Source organism: Spea bombifrons, chromosome 1 (assembly GCF_027358695.1).
Source record: "Spea bombifrons isolate aSpeBom1 chromosome 1, aSpeBom1.2.pri, whole genome shotgun sequence".
NCBI classification, from domain to species: domain Eukaryota; kingdom Metazoa; phylum Chordata; class Amphibia; order Anura; family Pelobatidae; genus Spea; species Spea bombifrons.
In genome coordinates this window covers 80,181,152-80,204,486 of record NC_071087.1, presented here as the reverse complement: position 1 = coordinate 80,204,486, position 23,335 = coordinate 80,181,152, and the positions used below count along the sequence as shown (strand labels likewise).

General features: G+C 40.6%; 1 long non-coding RNA gene across 1 annotated transcript; it reads right to left on the bottom strand.

Moving 5' to 3' along the window:
* Positions 1–2,951: 2,951 nt before the first annotated feature.
* Positions 2,952–22,684, bottom strand: LOC128476842 (uncharacterized). Its single transcript, XR_008347841.1, has 3 exons — positions 22,606–22,684; positions 17,378–17,494; positions 2,952–3,056 (listed from the first exon to the last, which is right to left on the bottom strand). It is a non-coding gene; the product is annotated as an uncharacterized LOC128476842 (long non-coding RNA).
* Positions 22,685–23,335: the final 651 nt, after the last annotated feature.

Genomic DNA, 23,335 nt, shown 5'->3' with positions numbered 1-23,335 from the left:
GTGATGGGAGCCGCGTGAGGTGGAAGCTCCGCCCCCTCGCACTGCTGCAGCACCGGATGTCAGATCAGTGGCATCCTGTCAGCATAGAGGAGAACAGTGTGCAGCTACCAGGAAGTCAAGAGAAGTAGAAGGTGAGTAAAATAATGTATTTTTTGTACTGTATAATGTTTTTTGTATTTGTTAAAAACAAAAAAAATCGGCATGTGTGTGTATGTAAGTGTGTCCCCCTATATGCCACTCTGCCTCCAGAAATGCCTTATATCCCCCTATATGCCACTCTGTCCCATGATATGCCTTTTAACCCCCTATATGCCAGAGTTGCATATAGGGGTATAAGGCATTTCTGGATGCAGAGTGACATATAGGGGGTCAAAAGGCATATCTGGAGGCAGAGTGGCATAAAGGGGGTTAAAAGGTATATCATGGGGCAGAGGAGCATATAGGAGGGTATAAAGCATATCGGGGAGGCAGAGTGGCATATAGGGGGCATAAGGCTTTTCTGGAGGCAGAGTGCCCCATGATATGCCTTTTAACCCCCTTCATGCCACTCTGCCTCCAGAAATGCCTTATACCCCCTATATGCCACTCTGTCCCATGATATGCCTTTTAACCCCCTATATGCCAGAGTGGCATATAGGGGTATAAATGCATTTCTGGATGCAGAGTGACATATAGGGGGTCAACAGCATATCTGGAGGCAGAGTGGCATAACGGGAGTTAAAAGGGATGTCATGGGGCAGAGGGGCATATAGGAGGGTATAAAGCATATTGGGGAGGCAGAGTGGCATATAGGGGGCATAAGGCTTTTCTGTAGGCAGAGTGCCCCATGATATGCCTTTTAAACCCCCTTTATGCCACTCTGCCTCCAGAAATGCCTTATACCCCCATATGCCACTCTGTCCCATGATATGCCTTTTAACCCCCTATATGGCAGAGTGGCATATAGGGGGTTAGAAGGCATATCATGGGACAGAGTGGCATATAGGGGTATAAGGCATTTCTGGATGCAGAGTGACATATAGGGGGTCAAAAGGCATATCTGGAGGTGGAGTGGCAAAAAGGGGGTTAAAAGGCATATCACGGGGCAGAGGGGCATATAGGAGAGTTGGGGCATGTCAGGGAGGCAGAGTGGCATATGGGGGGTATAAGGCATTTCTGGAGGCAGAGTGACATAGGGAGTAAAAGGCATTTCTAGAGGCAGAGTGGCAAATAGGGGATTAAAAGGCATATTATGGGGCAGAGTGGCATATAGGAGGGTATAAAGCATATCAGGGAGGCAGAGTGGCATATAGGGGGCATAAGGCTTTTCTGGAGGCAGAGTGCCCCATGATATGCCTTTTAACCCCCTTCATGCCACTCTGCCTCCAGGAATGCCTTATACCCCCTATATGCCACTCTGTCCCATGATATGCCTTTTAACCCCCTATATGGCAGAGTGGCATATAGGGGGTTAGAAGGCATATCATGGGACAGAGTGGCATATAGGGGGTATAAGGCATTTCTGGAGGCAGAGTGGCATATAGGGGGTTAGAAGGCATATCAGGGGGCAGAGTGGAAAGCCTGGGGGCAGAGGTGCATAACTCGGGGGTAGGTTGTCAAATGAAAGGAAATAAAAACCAAACATGTCTCAATCATAGCTTTTATTAAATATGGAAAAAAATAGTCTACATGAATTAATAAAGAAATAAAAGTTTCTTACCAGAATATCGTGAAGAATAATGTGATCAGTGTTTTGTTCCACTGAATAAAATGGAACTCTTTCATCTAAAAATGTTCGCAGTAGTAAATGTTTTGATCCCACTATGTGTAATGTATTTCATTTATTAGGGCCTTTTAACGCTTTTTGCTTTCTGGCATTTTAATACAAATAATGAGATAAAAAGAATGGCACATAGTGTGACTCGGGTATGTATAAGGGGTGCGTGTGGGTATAAGAGCTTCACCGTGAGATAAACTATATGGGGCTGGTCTCCAAATTTTTCCAGGGCTGCTTTTCAGTCCCAGTCCGGCCCTGGTCGGGACAAAAAATCCAACCAACTTGATATCAAAGCGAGGACCACGCCAGGGAATAGTCCATGTGGTAGCCGGGCAGAGTACCACAGCCGCTGCTGGGTAGACCCCAGTCCTAGAAATTGGTAATTAAACCACGGTTCCCAAACGAGCTCCCTCTCTGTAACCATCATCAAGTATTGCCCACCACAAGCTTAATGTACCCTCAAAAGAGCATCCGTAACGACGCTGTTCCAATTGTTGGCAGGCATCGCCGCGGTCCCTAGCTGCCGCACAGTTCCATGAATTTGTGGCTAGGTCCCGGTCAGGCGCATCGAGTGTTTCCTGGCTTGCAGACCCCCCATGGCCGGCTAGTGCATGGGAGTCTGGTTCCAACAGACCAGACGGGGTTTTCCGTTCACCCTGTGCTTCCCAGACAAGGGACTGGGCAAGCAGGTAAGGAGTCTCCCCAGAAATCCAAAAGTGCCCTACTCCCACACTCAAACATAACCCCACGAGTCTTCAGCCTTAAAGGGTTAACTTGACACTTAAATTGCACCTAAGCCTCAGACCCTCTAGGTTTAGACTAGGGCCTGTTGTTCTAACATTGTTCTTCCTTTTAAATAAGCTTGCCTCTTCTACTTTGTTAATTCCCTTTTAAGTATTTAAATGCTTCTATTGCATCTCCGATCATCTTCTTTACTCCAAGCTATATATATATATATATATATATATATTAAGATACTTTAGTCTTTCCTGATAATTTCTATCTTGTAAAAGACTAGATCTGCTACACAAGAGGGACATTATGCACCAAGCAGGACCCCATCGTGGCCACCACCTCACCCATTCAGCCAATATTTAAAATGATAAAGAAAAAAAAGCTTTGACTATTCTCATAATCATTGTTAATGAATATTTCTTTCTAAATAATAAAAAAGTTGCTCTACCTTGTCCGCTGGCCCCTACGCGTCTTCTTTCAGCCAGCTCCACTTCTTCTCTTCTTCTTATATTTCTCCTTGGTATCCGCTCCGTTGACCAGGACTCCTGGATTAGTTCTGCAAAAGCTAAGGAAACCGTCTTTGTCACCCACTTTCTGTGTTAATCCAAACAGGTATATGCACTGCCGGTGCCTGCACTGTTGGTCACTAGTTTGACCAACCACAACAGAGACAAAGGACATTACAGAAGTGGGCAGCAGAGGTAAGCTTAACATTGGAAGCTTTTAGCTAATTACTAAAAACCATATATTTTTATGTAAGTAACATTCTATAAAGCGTTGTCAACATTTCATGAGGATTTTAAAAAACAAAACAAAAAGATTTTGTCTTTAAAGAGCAAACCTTTGCTAGAGACGGACTCTATGCATTGTTAGTGACTCTCGTGAGAGTAGTCACCACGGCTATGTAGGCGACGTATGTATTTCAGGAATCTGGTAAAGAAGGAAAAGAGATCCCTGGTCTTGTGAGCTTACAGTCTCTTAGGAGGTTCATAAACTATGGTTATGTACAAACTTGACAAGACATCTGCTTACTTTGGTTCTTTTGAGGATTAGTTCCATTTTCTTCATACTTTATTGTACTAGGATTTCTTAGCTCATAAAAAGAACCTTGATCTCACTCTTGCCCAAATAATATATCACCCAGTTACCCACACCCTCTTTTTAAACGCCAAGCGAAGAAAGAAAGTGCTGTAAGACACACTGTTCCTTTGAAGTTGTTTCAGAACAAAATACATCTTTGAAACTAGATTGTCTTCAGATCCTACATGCTTGCTCCACTGAACATATTAATGCTGTAGGTACACTTATGGTTTTTAATACTAACGATTATGGATATCACCCTTTGTACTAGTATTGGTCGTTATATGCAAACCCCATAGCTTAATACCACTACCTATCCCGCCGATACCTGGAACACTCAGGGTCTGAGCTCCAGGGTTCTAGGCGTGTATAGTCAGATTCTCACTCTTGCAATGCCTGCTTACCTTCTACCTTCTAGGTATTGGGACACCCCTCCTAATTATTGAGTTTAGGTGTTTCAGCCGCACACCTTTGCTAACACGTGCATGGAATCAAACACACAGGCATATAAAGTTAATTATATGTGTATTTTTGCTATATTAATGTTCCTGGAGGGCTAAGCCAAATGCCAAATGATTTAGGTAAACTATAAAAACACTCAGGAGCCGTGGCAACTGGTGTTTTATGTGGATAAGTTCAAGATAATGCCCCTGGGGCATAAAAACCCAAGGGGAATGCATAAAATAGTTGATGTTGAGGTTGGGACTGTATGAAAGGAAAGGGGTTTGGGCGGTATGTGATTAAAAACACGGAAATACATAAAGGGAATCAGCCAGATAAAGGAGGAGAGTATATTTAAAAGAAGAGAAACTACCAAAACCAAAGGACATAGATTTAAGTTAGAGGGGCAAATCAGGAAATATTACTTTACAAAGGTTGTGGATGCATGGAATAGCCTTGCAACAGAAGTGGTAGAGGTTAATAGAGTGAAGGAGTTTAAGCATGCGAGGGATAGACATTGTGCATATATATATATATATATATATATATCTATATAGATAGAGATATCTATAAATATATATATATATATATATATATCTCTATATATATATATACACGTCTGCACTCATCGTTCACAAGACACAGGAAGGTACTAAATGACAACCACAAGTGACAGTTGATGTAAGGCAGCGTGGCCTACTGGTAGAAGGCACTGGAGGAGGCGGGCTCCAGTCTCAATGAGAGCGTGGGTTCGATTCCCACCGCTGCCATTCACTTTTTAAAATCCCAATAATGCCATTAAGCCCTCCAAAATATTTTGTCAATTTATGTCAATTCAATTTATGCCCTCATACCATGGGGGGGAAATAATGTGCACAAAAAGGCAACAACAACAAAAAAAACCATTGGGTATTTCTAAACAAAACTCAAGACAAACAGTATAATCTATTTAGCAGGTTTTTTTTCATTATTTTTAGCAAAAGTGAGAAAAAGTCATATTTTAGCTGTGGTGGCTCTCGTGAGAGTAGTCACCACAGCTAAGAGTAGGCCATTTTTTAATCTTTTTCAATTTTATATGATTAAAAACGTGTTACACTATATCGTATTTCCCTTGTGCTTTCTACGGTATGAACCAGCGCCATCTACTATATGTTGGAGGTTGGGATCTGAAAAAAGAAAAGAAAAAAAGACAAGCCGATATACTGAGCAGTATTTTAATCTGTGAGTGGAACTACAGAGGGGGAGATTGTGTATTTAAAATCGTATCACACAGTGTGTACGATGTTTGTTTTTTTCTATTTTATAATACCCTGATATTTGAGGAAAAAGAAGAGGAAGATAAATTGTATTCTCAAATGAAGCTCTTCAGGACCATCTAACAGTTTACTTAAGTATCATGTTTTACTTTTGTGATAATACTATTTTGTTATATTCTGTTACAATTGTATCATAGCGCTCCACCTGTAGAAATGTTGCAGGAACAGTGTGCAATCTGACCTTCAATAGACTGCATTGTGTCAAGCGATTATGCTCAGGAAGGGACACCAACAAGGAGCAAACTAAAGGAATGGGATGCTCTATAACTCTTGAAAAAAAGCAAAACAACTCCTTTCTGACCTTTAGGGTCCACCCTCCATTGAATGCTGTTTAGTACACTTCATAAAGTTATTCCATGGGGTTTACTAAAAAGAAACATATATGCATGGAAAGACATCTCCAAACCACCAAGCATATCTGTTTAGCTCTCCCTTCCCACATTTCACTTGGTCTCCTCTCACATCTCCAACGCCAGGGGGCCTCAAATTAAAAGTAAAAAGGTAAATCCTCATAGTTTCAAATATCACATTAAAATGTCACTTAAAAGGAAATGTAAAATGTAATCTTTTCAATAAAATTAATGGATTAGCATCTTTGTGATTTACATTTGCAAATTTTGTTTTTTTTTAAATAAAGCTGTAGTATTTAGTTATATGCTTCAACGTGCTTTGTGACCAATGGAACCTCTCCTGCCAGCTATCATTGTGTCATCATAGTAGAAGTCTCATATGTTACGCTGGCTCTCCACACACACAGAGCGCAAACACTTTTGAAGGACCATCTCAAGACAGCTGGCTACCTGGCAAAATGATCTGCGGAGTGTCGGCTCCCCGGCAAAGAGATCCGCAGAGCGTCAGGTTTCCATCAACAGATTTGAAGACTGTCAACATGTCTATGTATTTCTTGTTGCTATGACATTTTAAGAAAAAAATGCTCTACATTTTAGTACTAGTCAGAGTTAGCCTCTTAGTGCCCAGAGGGAGGGGCAGTTCTTCGAGCCATGGCTTCCCAGAGATTTCCTTCAATAAAACAAGGTTTTTTCTTTCCTCCGTGCTGAAGAATGACTCTTCGTGAGTCCAGAGGCAGCTCCATCTTTAAACTATCCATACAATGTTTACTATTAAATAAAAAGGTTTGTTCTCATAATTGTTGCTGTCTATGAGTAATTCTTTCAAATTACTATCACCTTTAGTTAAAATGGTATTATTCCAAAAAGTCTACAATGCTGTGCTAATGAAACTTATTTTTGGACTACCAATTTGATTTTATGTCATTGAAATTTGGTGTTACTGTGAAATAGACATCAAATGTTTTAGTTATTTATTGTAAAAACACACCTAACTCATTTAACACATCTATTAAAACTAAAGCAAACACAGTCGTTAGCTGAATGTGTTCAATGACAATAGCAAAAGGAACACCTTTGTCACCAACTTTCTGTGTGACACAGATCCAGACGGGTATTTACAATGCCGGCACCCGTACTATTGTTCTTGTCTCGTCTACCGTTTGCCGGAGAACTCGCCGCAAAAGTTCTTCTCCCAGCAAAACAGTACAAGTGGAAAAACCCCAAGTAACGTCCACCAGGGTACCGATGATCCTAACAGTGAGGAGGCTCCAGAATAAGTAGATAAATATGTTTAAATGATAGTTCTTGAGTATGCCAGGTGAAGTTTCTGAAACGGCGCGAATACCACAGAGAATGGGAAAATCGTGTCTGGGGCACGATTCGCTAAATTAGTGAAACCCCCCAAAAAACAAATGTAGTCAAGCTCAGAATCACAAGCAGAGCGGGACGTCAGGCGGGCCAAAGGTCATACACTAGATGGCTAGTCAGATAAACAGGGGTTAAATTCCAGAGCGTGTAGTCAGGCGGACCGGGTCATACACAGGACGGAAACAAATTCGAATCGCTGAGCAAAAGGAAGGTCAGGAACGCCAAGGGTCGGGAACAAAAATGCAACCAATTTGATATCAAAGCGAGGACCACGCCAGGGAATAGTCCATGCGGTTGCCGGGCAGAGTACCACAGCCGCTGCTGGGTAGACCCCAGTCCTAGAAATTGGTAATTAAACCACGGTTCCCAAACGAGCTCCCTCTCTGTAACCATCACCAAGTATTGCCCACCACAAGCTTAATGTACCCTCAAAAGAGCATCCGTAACAACGCTGTTCCAATTGTCGGCAGGCATCGTCGCGGTCCCTAGCTGCCGCACAGTTCCATGAATTTGTGGCTAGGTCCCGGTCAGGCGCATCGAGTGTTTCCTGGCTTGCAGACCCCCCATGGCCGGCTAGTGCATGGGAGTCTGGTTCCAACAGACCAGACGGGGTTTTCCGTTCACCCTGTGCTCCCCAGACAAGGGACTGGGCAAGGAGGTAAGGAGTCTCCCCAGAAATCCAAAAGTGCCCTACTCCCACACTCAAACATAACCCCACGAGTCTTCAGCCTTAAAGGGTTAACTTGACACTTAAGCTTAACATTGGAAGCTTTTAGCTAATTACTAAAAACCATATATTTTTATGTAAGTAACATTCTATAAAGCGTTGTCAACATTTCATGAGGATTTTAAAAAACAAAACAAAAAGATTTTGTCTTTAAAGAGCAAACCTTTGCTAGAGACGGACTCTATGCATTGTTAGTGACTCTCGTGAGAGTAGTCACCACGGCTATGTAGGCGACGTATGTATTTCAGGAATCTGGTAAAGAAGGAAAAGAGATCCCTGGTCTTGTGAGCTTACAGTCTCTTAGGAGGTTCATAAACTATGGTTATGTACAAACTTGACAAGACATCTGCTTACTTTGGTTCTTTTGAGGATTAGTTCCATTTTCTTCATACTTTATTGTACTAGGATTTCTTAGCTCATAAAAAGAACCTTGATCTCACTCTTGCCCAAATAATATATCACCCAGTTACCCACACCCTCTTTTTAAACGCCAAGCAAAGAAAGAAAGTGCTGTAAGACACACTGTTCCTTTGAAGTTGTTTCAGAAAAAAATACATCTTTGAAACTAAATTGTCTTCAGATCCTACATGTTTGCTCCACTGAACATATTAATGCTGTAGGTACACTTATGGTTTTTAATACTAACGATTATGGATATCACCCTTTGTACTAGTATTGGTCGTTATATGCAAACCCCATAGCTTAATACCACTGCCTATCCCGCCGATACCTGGAACACTCAGGGTCTGAGCTCCAGGGTTCTAGGCGTGTATAGTCAGATTCTCACTCTTGCAATGCCTGCTTACCTTCTACCTTCTAGGTATTGGGACACCCCTCCTAATTATTGAGTTTAGGTGTTTCAGCCGCACACCTTTGCTAACACGTGTATGGAATCAAACACACAGGCATATAAAGTTAATTATATGTGTATTTTTGCTATATTAATGTTCCTGGAGGGCACAGCCAAATGCCAAATGATTTAGGTAAACTATAAAAACACTCAGGAGCCGTGGCAACTGGTGTTTTATGTGGATAAGTGCAAGATAATGCCCCTGGGGCATAAAAACCCAAGGGGAATGCATAAAATAGTTGATGTTGAGGTTGGGACTGTATGAAAGGAAAGGGGTTTGGGTGGTATGTGATTAAAAACATGGAAATACATAAAGGGAATCAGCCAGATAAAGGAGGAGAGTATATTTAAAAGAAGAGAAACTACCAAAACCAAAGGACATAGATTTAAATTAGAGGGGCAAATCAGGAAATATTACTTTACAAAGGTTGTGGATGCATGGAATAGCCTTGCAACAGAAGTGGTAGAGGTTAATTGAGTGAAGGAGTTTAAGCATGCGAGGGATAGACATTGTGCATATATATATATATATATAGAGAGAGATATATATAAATATATATATATATATATATATATATATATATATACACGTCTGCACTCATCGTTCACAAGACACAGGAAGGTACTAAATGACAACCACAAGTGACAGTTGATGTAAGGCAGCGTGGCCTACTGGTAGAAGGCACTGGAGGAGGCGGGCTCCAGTCTCAATGAGAGCGTGGGTTCGATTCCCACCGCTGCCATTCACTTTTTAAAATCCCAATAATGCCATTAAGCCCTCCAAAATATTTTGTCAATTTATGTCAATTCAATTTATGCCCTCATACCATGGGGGGGAAATAATGTGCACAAAAAGGCAACAACAACAAAAAAAAACATTGGGTATTTCTAAACAAAACTCAAGACAAACAGTATAATCTATTTAGCAGGTTTTTTTTCATTATTTTTAGCAAAAGTGAGAAAAAGTCATATTTTAGCTGTGGTGACTCTCGTGAGAGTAGTCACCACAGCTAAGAGTAGGCCATTTTTTAATCTTTTTCAATTTTATATGATTAAAAACGTGTTACACTATATCGTATTTCCCTTGTGCTTTCTACGGTATGAACCAGCGCCATCTACTATATGTTGGAGGTTGGGATCTGAAAAAAGAAAAGAAAAAAAGACAAGCCGATATACTGAGCAGTATTTTAATCTGTGAGTGGAACTACAGAGGGGGAGATTGTGTATTTAAAATCGTATCACACAGTGTGTACGATGTTTGTTTTTTTCTATTTTATAATACCCTGATATTTGAGGAAAAAGAAGAGGAAGATAAATTGTATTCTCAAATGAAGCTCTTCAGGACCATCTAACAGTTTACTTAAGTATCATGTTTTACTTTTGTGATAATACTATTTTGTTATATTCTGTTACAATTGTATCATAGCGCTCCACCTGTAGAAATGTTGCAGGAACAGTGTGCAATCTGACCTTCAATAGACTGCATTGTGTCAAGCGATTATGCTCAGGAAGGGACACCAACAAGGAGCAAACTAAAGGAATGGGATGCTCTATAACTCTTGAAAAAAAACAAAACAACTCCTTTCTGACCTTTAGGGTCCACCCTCCATTGAATGCTGTTTAGTACACTTCATAAAGTTATTCCATGGGGTTTACTAAAAAGAAACATATATGCATGGAAAGACATCTCCAAACCACCAAGCATATCTGTTTAGCTCTCCCTTCCCACATTTCACTTGGTCTCCTCTCACATCTCCAACACCAGGGGGCCTCAAATTAAAAGTAAAAAGGTAAATCCTCATAGTTTCAAATATCACATTAAAATGTCACTTAAAAGGAAATGTAAAATGTAATCTTTTCAATAAAATTAATGGATTAGCATCTTTGTGATTTACATTTGCAAATTTTGTTTTTTTTTAAATAAAGCTGTAGTATTTAGTTATATGCTTCAACGTGCTTTGTGACCAATGGAACCTCTCCTGCCAGCTATCATTGTGTCATCATAGTAGAAGTCTCATATGTTACGCTGGCTCTCCACACACACAGAGCGCAAACACTTTTGAAGGACCATCTCAAGACAGCTGGCTACCTGGCAAAATGATCTGCGGAGTGTCGGCTCCCCGGCAAAGAGATCCGCAGAGCGTCAGGTTTCCATCAACAGATTTGAAGACTGTCAACATGTCTATGTATTTCTTGTTGCTATGACATTTTAAGAAAAAAATGCTCTACATTTTAGTACTAGTCAGAGTTAGCCTCTTAGTGCCCAGAGGGAGGGGCAGTTCTTCGAGCCATGGCTTCCCAGAGATTTCCTTCAATAAAACAAGGTTTTTTCTTTCCTCCGTGCTGAAGAATGACTCTTTGTGAGTCCAGAGGCAGCTCCATCTTTAAACTATCCATACAATGTTTACTATTAAATAAAAAGGTTTGTTCTCATAATTGTTGCTGTCTATGAGTAATTCTTTCAAATTACTATCACCTTTAGTTAAAATGGTATTATTCCAAAAAGTCTACAATGCTGTGCTAATGAAACTTATTTTTGGACTACCAATTTGATTTTATGTCATTGAAATTTGGTGTTACTGTGAAATAGACATCAAATGTTTTAGTTATTTATTGTAAAAACACATCTAACTCATTTAACACATCTATTAAAACTAAAGCAAACACAGTCGTTAGCTGAATGTGTTCAATGACAATAGCAAAAGGAACACCTTTGTCACCAACTTTCTGTGTGACACAGATCCAGACGGGTATTTACAATGCCGGCACCCGTACTATTGTTCTTGTCTCGTCTACCGTTTGCCGGAGAACTCGCCGCAAAAGTTCTTCTCCCAGCAAAACAGTACAAGTGGAAAAACCCCAAGTAACGTCCACCAGGGTACCGATGATCCTAACAGTGAGGAGGCTCCAGAACAAGTAGATAAATATGTTTAAATGATAGTTCTTGAGTATGCCAGGTGAAGTTTCTGAAACGGCGCGAATACCACAGAGAATGGGAAAATCGTGTCTGGGGCACGATTCGCTAAATTAGTGAAACCCCCCAAAAAAACAAATGTAGTCAAGCTCAGAATCACAACCAGAGCGGGACGTCAGGCGGGCCAAAGGTCATACACTAGATGGCTAGTCAGATAAACAGGGGTTAAATTCCAGAGCGCGTAGTCAGGCGGACCGGGTCATACACAGGACGGAAACAAATTCGAATCGCTGAGCAAAAGGAAGGTCAGGAACGCCAAGGGTCGGGAACAAAAATGCAACCAACTTAATATCAAAGCGAGGACCACGCCAGGGAATAGTCCATGCGGTTGCCGGGCAGAGTACCACAGCCGCTGCTGGGTAGACCCCAGTCCTAGAAATTGGTAATTAAACCACGGTTCCCAAACGAGCTCCCTCTCTGTAACCATCACCAAGTATTGCCCACCACAAGCTTAATGTACCCTCAAAAGAGCATCCGTAACGACGCTGTTCCAATTGTCGGCAGGCATCGTCGCGGTCCCTAGCTGACGCACAGTTCCATGAATTTGTGGCTAGGTCCCGGTCAGGCGCATCGAGTGTTTCCTGGCTTGCAGACCCCCCATGGCCGGCTAGTGCATGGGAGTCTGGTTCCAACAGACCAGACGGGGTTTTCCGTTCACCCTGTGCTCCCCAGACAAGGGACTGGGCAAGCAGGTAAGGAGTCTCCCCAGAAATCCAAAAGTGCCCTACTCCCACACTCAAACATAACCCCACGAGTCTTCAGCCTTAAAGGGTTAACTTGACACTTAAGCTTAACATTGGAAGCTTTTAGCTAATTACTAAAAACCATATATTTTTATGTAAGTAACATTCTATAAAGCGTTGTCAACATTTCATGAGGATTTTAAAAAACAAAACAAAAAGATTTTGTCTTTAAAGAGCAAACCTTTGCTAGAGACGGACTCTATGCATTGTTAGTGACTCTCGTGAGAGTAGTCACCACGGCTATGTAGGCGACGTATGTATTTCAGGAATCTGGTAAAGAAGGAAAAGAGATCCCTGGTCTTGTGAGCTTACAGTCTCTTAGGAGGTTCATAAACTATGGTTATGTACAAACTTGACAAGACATCTGCTTACTTTGGTTCTTTTGAGGATTAGTTCCATTTTCTTCATACTTTATTGTACTAGGATTTCTTAGCTCATAAAAAGAACCTTGATCTCACTCTTGCCCAAATAATATATCACCCAGTTACCCACACCCTCTTTTTAAACGCCAAGCAAAGAAAGAAAGTGCTGTAAGACACACTGTTCCTTTGAAGTTGTTTCAGAAAAAAATACATCTTTGAAACTAAATTGTCTTCAGATCCTACATGCTTGCTCCACTGAACATATTAATGCTGTAGGTACACTTATGGTTTTTAATACTAACGATTATGGATATCACCCTTTGTACTAGTATTGGTCGTTATATGCAAACCCCATAGCTTAATACCACTGCCTATCCCGCCGATACCTGGAACACTCAGGGTCTGAGCTCCAGGGTTCTAGGCGTGTATAGTCAGATTCTCACTCTTGCAATGCCTGCTTACCTTCTACCTTCTAGGTATTGGGACACCCCTCCTAATTATTGAGTTTAGGTGTTTCAGCCGCACACCTTTGCTAACACGTGTATGGAATCAAACACACAGGCATATAAAGTTAATTATATGTGTATTTTTGCTATATTAATGTTCCTGGAGGGCTAAGCCAAATGCCAAATGATTTAGGTAAACTATAAAAACACTCAGGAGCCGTGGCAACTGGTGTTTTATGTGGATAAGTGCAAGATAATGCCCCTGGGGCATAAAAACCCAAGGGGAATGCATAAAATAGTTGATGTTGAGGTTGGGACTGTATGAAAGGAAAGGGGTTTGGGTGGTATGTGATTAAAAACATGGAAATACATAAAGGGAATCAGCCAGATAAAGGAGGAGAGTATATTTAAAAGAAGAGAAACTACCAAAACCAAAGGACATAGATTTAAATTAGAGGGGCAAATCAGGAAATATTACTTTACAAAGGTTGTGGATGCATGGAATAGCCTTGCAACAGAAGTGGTAGAGGTTAATAGAGTGAAGGAGTTTAAGCATGCGAGGGATAGACATTGTGCATATATATATATATATATAGAGAGAGATATATATCTCTATATATATATATATATCTCTGTATATATATATATATATATATATATATATATATACACGTCTGCACTCATCGTTCACAAGACACAGGAAGGTACTAAATGACAACCACAAGTGACAGTTGATGTAAGGCAGCGTGGCCTACTGGTAGAAGGCACTGGAGGAGGCGGGCTCCAGTCTCAATGAGAGCGTGGGTTCGATTCCCACCGCTGCCATTCACTTTTTAAAATCCCAATAATGCCATTAAGCCCTCCAAAATATTTTGTCAATTTATGTCAATTCAATTGATGCCCTCATACCATGGGGGGGAAATAATGTGCACAAAAAGGCAACAACAACAAAAAAAAACATTGGGTATTTCTAAACAAAACTCAAGACAAACAGTATAATCTATTTAGCAGGTTTTTTTTCATTATTTTTAGCAAAAGTGAGAAAAAGTCATATTTTAGCTGTGGTGACTCTCGTGAGAGTAGTCACCACAGCTAAGAGTAGGCCAGTTTTTTAATCTTTTTCAATTTTATATGATTAAAAACGTGTTACACTATATCGTATTTCCCTTGTGCTTTCTACGGTATGAACCAGCGCCATCTACTATATGTTGGAGGTTGGGATCTGAAAAAAGAAAAGAAAAAAAGACAAGCCGATATACTGAGCAGTATTTTAATCTGTGAGTGGAACTACAGAGGGGGAGATTGTGTATTTAAAATCGTATCACACAGTGTGTACGATGTTTGTTTTTTTCTATTTTATAATACCCTGATATTTGAGGAAAAAGAAGAGGAAGATAAATTGTATTCTCAAATGAAGCTCTTCAGGACCATCTAACAGTTTACTTAAGTATCATGTTTTACTTTTGTGATAATACTATTTTGTTATATTCTGTTACAATTGTATCATAGCGCTCCACCTGTAGAAATGTTGCAGGAACAGTGTGCAATCTGACCTTCAATAGACTGCATTGTGTCAAGCGATTATGCTCAGGAAGGGACACCAACAAGGAGCAAACTAAAGGAATGGGATGCTCTATAACTCTTGAAAAAAAGCAAAACAACTCATTTCTGACCTCTAGGGTCCACCCTCCATTGAATGCTGTTTAGTACACTTCATAAAGTTATTCCATGGGGTTTACTAAAAAGAAACATATATGCATGGAAAGACATCTCCAAACCACCAAGCATATCTGTTTAGCTCTCCCTTCCCACATTTCACTTGGTCTCCTCTCACATCTCCAACACCAGGGGGCCTCAAATTAAAAGTAAAAAGGTAAATCCTCATAGTTTCAAATATCACATTAAAATGTCACTTAAAAGGAAATGTAAAATGTAATCTTTTCAATAAAATTAATGGATTAGCATCTTTGTGATTTACATTTGCAAATTTTGTTTTTTTTTAAATAAAGCTGTAGTATTTAGTTATATGCTTCAACGTGCTTTGTGACCAATGGAACCTCTCCTGCCAGCTATCATTGTGTCATCATAGTAGAAGTCTCATATGTTACGCTGGCTCTCCACACACACAGAGCGCAAACACTTTTGAAGGACCATCTCAAGACAGCTGGCTACCTGGCAAAATGATCTGCGGAGTGTCGGCTCCCCGGCAAAGAGATCCGCAGAGCGTCAGGTTTCCATCAACAGATTTGAAGACTGTCAACATGTCTATGTATTTCTTGTTGCTATGACATTTTAAGAAAAAAATGCTCTACATTTTAGTACTAGTCAGAGTTAGCCTCTTAGTGCCCAGAGGGAGGGGCAGTTCTTCGAGCCATGGCTTCCCAGAGATTTCCTTCAATAAAACAAGGTTTTTTCTTTCCTCCGTGCTGAAGAATGACTCTTCGTGAGTCCAGAGGCAGCTCCATCTTTAAACTATCCATACAATGTTTACTATTAAATAAAAAGGTTTGTTCTCATAATTGTTGCTGTCTATGAGTAATTCTTTCAAATTACTATCACCTTTAGTTAAAATGGTATTATTCCAAAAAGTCTACAATGCTGTGCTAATGAAACTTATTTTTGGACTACCAATTTGATTTTATGTCATTGAAATTTGGTGTTACTGTGAAATAGACATCAAATGTTTTAGTTATTTATTGTAAAAACACATCTAACTCATTTAACACATCTATTAAAACTAAAGCAAACACAGTCGTTAGCTGCATGTGTTCAATGACAATAGCAAAAGGAACACCTTTGTCACCAACTTTCTGTGTGACACAGATCCAGACGGGTATTTACAATGCCGGCACCCGTACTATTGTTCTTGTCTCGTCTACCGTTTGCCGGAGAACTCGCCGCAAAAGTTCTTCTCCCAGCAAAACAGTACAAGTGGAAAAACCCCAAGTAACGTCCACCAGGGTACCGATGATCCTAACAGTGAGGAGGCTCCAGAATAAGTAGATAAATATGTTTAAATGATAGTTCTTGAGTATGCCAGGTGAAGTTTCTGAAACGGCGCGAATACCACAGAGAATGGGAAAATCGTGTCTGGGGCACGATTCGCTAAATTAGTGAAACCCCCCAAAAAAACAAATGTAGTCAAGCTCAGAATCACAACCAGAGCGGGACGTCAGGCGGGCCAAAGGTCATACACTAGATGGCTAGTCAGATAAACAGGGGTTAAATTCCAGAGCGTGTAGTCAGGCGGACCGGGTCATACACAGGACGGAAACAAATTCGAATCGCTGAGCAAAAGGAAGGTCAGGAACGCCAAGGGTCGGGAACAAAAATGCAACCAACTTGATATCAAAGCGAGGACCACGCCAGGGAATAGTCCATGCGGTTGCCGGGCAGAGTACCACAGCCGCTGCTGGGTAGACCCCAGTCCTAGAAATTGGTAATTAAACCACGGTTCCCAAACGAGCTCCCTCTCTGTAACCATCACCAAGTATTGCCCACCACAAGCTTAATGTACCCTCAAAAGAGCATCCGTAACGACGCTGTTCCAATTGTCGGCAGGCATCGTCGCGGTCCCTAGCTGCCGCACAGTTCCATGAATTTGTGGCTAGGTCCCGGTCAGGCGCATCGAGTGTTTCCTGGCTTGCAGACCCCCCATGGCCGGCTAGTGCATGGGAGTCTGGTTCCAACAGACCAGACGGGGTTTTCCGTTCACCCTGTGCTCCCCAGACAAGGGACTGGGCAAGCAGGTAAGGAGTCTCCCCAGAAATCCAAAAGTGCCCTACTCCCACACTCAAACATAACCCCACGAGTCTTCAGCCTTAAAGGGTTAACTTGACACTTAAATTGCACCTAAGCCTCAGACCCTCTAGGTTTAGACTATGGCCTGTTGTTCTAACATTGTTCTTCCTTTTAAATAAGCTTGCCTCTTCTACTTTGTTAATTCCCTTTTAAGTATTTAAATGCTTCTATTGCATCTCCGATCATCTTCTTTACTCCAAGCTATATATATATATTAAGATACTTTAGTCTTTCCTGATAATTTCTATCTTGTAAACGACTAAATCTGCTACACAAGAGGGACATTATGCACCAAGCAGGACCCCATCGTGGCCACCACCTCACCCATTCAGCCAATATTTAAAATGATAAAGAAAAAAAAGCTTTGACTATTCTCATAATCATTGTTAATGAATATTTCTTTCTAAATAATAAAAAAGTTGCTCTACCTTGTCCGCTGGCCCCTACGCGTCTTCTTTCAGCCAGCTCCACTTCTTCTCTTCTTCTTATATTTCTCCTTGGTATCCGCTCCGTTGACCAGGACTCCTGGATTAGTTCTGCAAAAGCTAAGGAAACCGTCTTTGTCACCCACTTTCTGTGTTAATCCAAACAGGTATATGCACTGCCGGTGCCTGCACTGTTGGTCACCAGTTTGACCAACCACAACAGAGACAAAGGACATTACAGAAGTGGGCAGCAGAGGTAAGCTTAACATTGGAAGCTTTTAGCTAATTACTAAAAACCATATATTTTTATGTAAGTAACATTCTATAAAGCGTTGTCAACATTTCATGAGGATTTTAAAAAACAAAACAAAAAGATTTTGTCTTTAAAGAGCAAACCTTTGCTAGAGACGGACTCTATGCATTGTTAGTGACTCTCGTGAGAGTAGTCACCACGGCTATGTAGGCGACGTATGTATTTCAGGAATCTGGTAAAGAAGGAAAAGAGATCCCTGGTCTTGTGAGCTTACAGTCTCTTAGGAGGTTCATAAACTATGGTTATGTACAAACTTGACAAGACATCTGCTTACTTTGGTTCTTTTGAGGATTAGTTCCATTTTCGTCATACTTTATTGTACTAGGATTTCTTAGCTCATAAAAAGAACCTTGATCTCACTCTTGCCCAAATAATATATCACCCAGTTACCCACACCCTCTTTTTAAACGCCAAGCAAAGAAAGAAAGTGCTGTAAGACACACTGTTCCTTTGAAGTTGTTTCAGAAAAAAATACATCTTTGAAACTAAATTGTCTTCAGATCCTACATGCTTGCTCCACTGAACATATTAATGCTGTAGGTACACTTATGGTTTTTAATACTAACGATTATGGATATCACCCTTTGTACTAGTATTGGTCGTTATATGCAAACCCCATAGCTTAATACCACTGCGTATCCCACCGATACCTGGAACACTCAGGGTCTGAGCTCCAGGGTTCTAGGCGTGTATAGTCAGATTCTCACTCTTGCAATGCCTGCTTACCTTCTACCTTCTAGGTATTGGGACACCCCTCCTAATTATTGAGTTTAGGTGTTTCAGCCGCACACCTTTGCTAACACGTGTATGGAATCAAACACACAGGCATATAAAGTTAATTATATGTGTATTTTTGCTATATTAATGTTCCTGGAGGGCTAAGCCAAATGCCAAATGATTTAGGTAAACTATAAAAACACTCAGGAGCCGTGGCAACTGGTGTTTTATGTGGATAAGTGCAAGATAATGCCCCTGGGGCATAAAAACCCAAGGGGAATGCATAAAATAGTTGATGTTGAGGTTGGGACTGTATGAAAGGAAAGGGGTTTGGGTGGCATGTGATTAAAAACATGGAAATACATAAAGGGAATCAGCCAGATAAAGGAGGAGAGTATATTTAAAAGAAGAGAAACTACCAAAACCAAAGGACATAGATTTAAATTAGAGGGGCAAATCAGGAAATATTACTTTACAAAGGTTGTGGATGCATGGAATAGCCTTGCAACAGAAGTGGTAGAGGTTAATAGAGTGAAGGAGTTTAAGCATGCGAGGGATAGACATTGTGCATATATATATATATAGAGAGAGAGATATATATAAATATATATATATATATATATCTCTATATATATATATATATATATACACGTCTGCACTCATCGTTCACAAGACACAGGAAGGTACTAAATGACAACCACAAGTGACAGTTGATGTAAGGCAGCGTGGCCTACTGGTAGAAGGCACTGGAGGAGGCGGGCTCCAGTCTCAATGAGAGCGTGGGTTCGATTCCCACCGCTGCCATTCACTTTTTAAAATCCCAATAATGCCATTAAGCCCTCCAAAATATTTTGTCAATTTATGTCAATTCAATTTATGCCCTCATACCATGGGGGGGAAATAATGTGCACAAAAAGGCAACAACAACAAAAAAAAACATTGGGTATTTCTAAACAAAACTCAAGACAAACAGTATAATCTATTTAGCAGGTTTTTTTTCATTATTTTTAGCAAAAGTGAGAAAAAGTCATATTTTAGCTGTGGTGACTCTCGTGAGAGTAGTCACCACAGCTAAGAGTAGGCCATTTTTTAATCTTTTTCAATTTTATATGATTAAAAACGTGTTACACTATATCGTATTTCCCTTGTGCTTTCTACGGTATGAACCAGCGCCATCTACTATATGTTGGAGGTTGGGATCTGAAAAAAGAAAAGAAAAAAAGACAAGCCGATATACTGAGCAGTATTTTAATCTGTGAGTGGAACTACAGAGGGGGAGATTGTGTATTTAAAATCGTATCACACAGTGTGTACGATGTTTGTTTTTTTCTATTTTATAATACCCTGATATTTGAGGAAAAAGAAGAGGAAGATAAATTGTATTCTCAAATGAAGCTCTTCAGGACCATCTAACAGTTTACTTAAGTATCATGTTTTACTTTTGTGATAATACTATTTTGTTATATTCTGTTACAATTGTATCATAGCGCTCCACCTGTAGAAATGTTGCAGGAACAGTGTGCAATCTGACCTTCAATAGACTGCATTGTGTCAAGCGATTATGCTCAGGAAGGGACACCAACAAGGAGCAAACTAAAGGAATGGGATGCTCTATAACTCTTGAAAAAAAGCAAAACAACTCCTTTCTGACCTTTAGGGTCCACCCTCCATTGAATGCTGTTTAGTACACTTCATAAAGTTATTCCATGGGGTTTACTAAAAAGAAACATATATGCATGGAAAGACATCTCCAAACCACCAAGCATATCTGTTTAGCTCTCCCTTCCCACATTTCACTTGGTCTCCTCTCACATCTCCAACACCAGGGGGCCTCAAATTAAAAGTAAAAAGGTAAATCCTCATAGTTTCAAATATCACATTAAAATGTCACTTAAAAGGAAATGTAATCTTTTCAATAAAATTAATGGATTAGCATCTTTGTGATTTACATTTGCAAATTTTGTTTTTTTTTAAAATAAAGCTGTAGTATTTAGTTATATGCTTCAACGTGCTTTGTGACCAATGGAACCTCTCCTGCCAGCTATCATTGTGTCATCATAGTAGAAGTCTCATATGTTACGCTGGCTCTCCACACACACAGAGCGCAAACACTTTTGAAGGACCATCTCAAGACAGCTGGCTACCTGGCAAAATGATCTGCGGAGTGTCGGCTCCCCGGCAAAGAGATCCGCAGAGCGTCAGGTTTCCATCAACAGATTTGAAGACTGTCAACATGTCTATGTATTTCTTGTTGCTATGACATTTTAAGAAAAAAATGCTCTACATTTTAGTACTAGTCAGAGTTAGCCTCTTAGTGCCCAGAGGGAGGGGCAGTTCTTCGAGCCATGGCTTCCCAGAGATTTCCTTCAATAAAACAAGGTTTTTTCTTTCCTCCGTGCTGAAGAATGACTCTTCGTGAGTCCAGAGGCAGCTCCATCTTTAAACTATCCATACAATGTTTACTATTAAATAAAAAGGTTTGTTCTCATAATTGTTGCTGTCTATGAGTAATTCTTTCAAATTACTATCACCTTTAGTTAAAATGGTATTATTCCAAAAAGTCTACAATGCTGTGCTAATGAAACTTATTTTTGGACTACCAATTTGATTTTATGTCATTGAAATTTGGTGTTACTGTGAAATAGACATCAAATGTTTTAGTTATTTATTGTAAAAACACATCTAACTCATTTAACACATCTATTAAAACTAAAGCAAACACAGTCGTTAGCTGAATGTGTTCAATGACAATAGCAAAAGGAACACCTTTGTCACCAACTTTCTGTGTGACACAGATCCAGACGGGTATTTACAATGCCGGCACCCGTACTATTGTTCTTGTCTCGTCTACCGTTTGCCGGAGAACTCGCCGCAAAAGTTCTTCTCCCAGCAAAACAGTACAAGTGGAAAAACCCCAAGTAACGTCCACCAGGGTACCGATGATCCTAACAGTGAGGAGGCTCCAGAATAAGTAGATAAATATGTTTAAATGATAGTTCTTGAGTATGCCAGGTGAAGTTTCTGAAACGGCGCGAATACCACAGAGAATGGGAAAATCGTGTCTGGGGCACGATTCGCTAAATTAGTGAAACCCCCCAAAAAAACAAATGTAGTCAAGCTCAGAATCACAACCAGAGCGGGACGTCAGGCGGGCCAAAGGTCATACACTAGATGGCTAGTCAGATAAACAGGGGTTAAATTCCAGAGCGTGTAGTCAGGCGGACCGGGTCATACACAGGACGGAAACAAATTCGAATCGCTGAGCAAAAGGAAGGTCAGGAACGCCAAGGGTCGGGAACAAAAATGCAACCAACTTGATATCAAAGCGAGGACCACGCCAGGGAATAGTCCATGCGGTTGCCGGGCAGAGTACCACAGCCGCTGCTGGGTAGACCCCAGTCCTAGAAATTGGTAATTAAACCACGGTTCCCAAACGAGCTCCCTCTCTGTAACCATCACCAAGTATTGCCCACCACAAGCTTAATGTACCCTCAAAAGAGCATCCGTAACGACGCTGTTCCAATTGTCGGCAGGCATCGTCGCGGTCCCTAGCTGCCGCACAGTTCCATGAATTTGTGGCTAGGTCCCGGTCAGGCGCATCGAGTGTTTCCTGGCTTGCAGACCCCCCATGGCCGGCTAGTGCATGGGAGTCTGGTTCCAACAGACCAGACGGGGTTTTCCGTTCACCCTGTGCTCCCCAGACAAGGGACTGGGCAAGCAGGTAAGGAGTCTCCCCAGAAATCCAAAAGTGCCCTACTCCCACACTCAAACATAACCCCACGAGTCTTCAGCCTTAAAGGGTTAACTTGACACTTAAATTGCACCTAAGCCTCAGACCCTCTAGGTTTAGACTATGGCCTGTTGTTCTAACATTGTTCTTCCTTTTAAATAAGCTTGCCTCTTCTACTTTGTTAATTCCCTTTTAAGTATTTAAATGCTTCTATTGCATCTCCGATCATCTTCTTTACTCCAAGCTATATATATATATTAAGATACTTTAGTCTTTCCTGATAATTTCTATCTTGTAAACGACTAAATCTGCTACACAAGAGGGACATTATGCACCAAGCAGGACCCCATCGTGGCCACCAGCTCACCCATTCAGCCAATATTTAAAATGATAAAGAAAAAAAAGCTTTGACTATTCTCATAATCATTGTTAATGAATATTTCTTTCTAAATAATAAAAAAGTTGCTCTACCTTGTCCGCTGGCCCCTACGCGTCTTCTTTCAGCCAGCTCCACTTCTTCTCTTCTTCTTATATTTCTCCTTGGTATCAGCTCCGTTGACCAGGACTCCTGGATTAGTTCTGCAAAAGCTAAGGAAACCGTCTTTGTCACCCACTTTCTGTGTTAATCCAAACAGGTATATGCACTGCCGGTGCCTGCACTGTTGGTCACCAGTTTGACCAACCACAACAGAGACAAAGGACATTACAGAAGTGGGCAGCAGAGGTAAGCTTAACATTGGAAGCTTTTAGCTAATTACTAAAAACCATATATTTTTATGTAAGTAACATTCTATAAAGCGTTGTCAACATTTCATGAGGATTTTAAAAAACAAAACAAAAAGATTTTGTCTTTAAAGAGCAAACCTTTGCTAGAGACAGACTCTATGCATTGTTAGTGACTCTCGTGAGAGTAGTCACCACGGCTATGTAGGCGACGTATGTATTTCAGGAATCTGGTAAAGAAGGAAAAGAGATCCCTGGTCTTGTGAGCTTACAGTCTCTTAGGAGGTTCATAAACTATGGTTATGTACAAACTTGACAAGACATCTGCTTACTTTGGTTCTTTTGAGGATTAGTTCCATTTTCTTCATACTTTATTGTACTAGGATTTCTTAGCTCATAAAAAGAACCTTGATCTCACTCTTGCCCAAATAATATATCACCCAGTTACCCACACCCTCTTTTTAAACGCCAAGCAAAG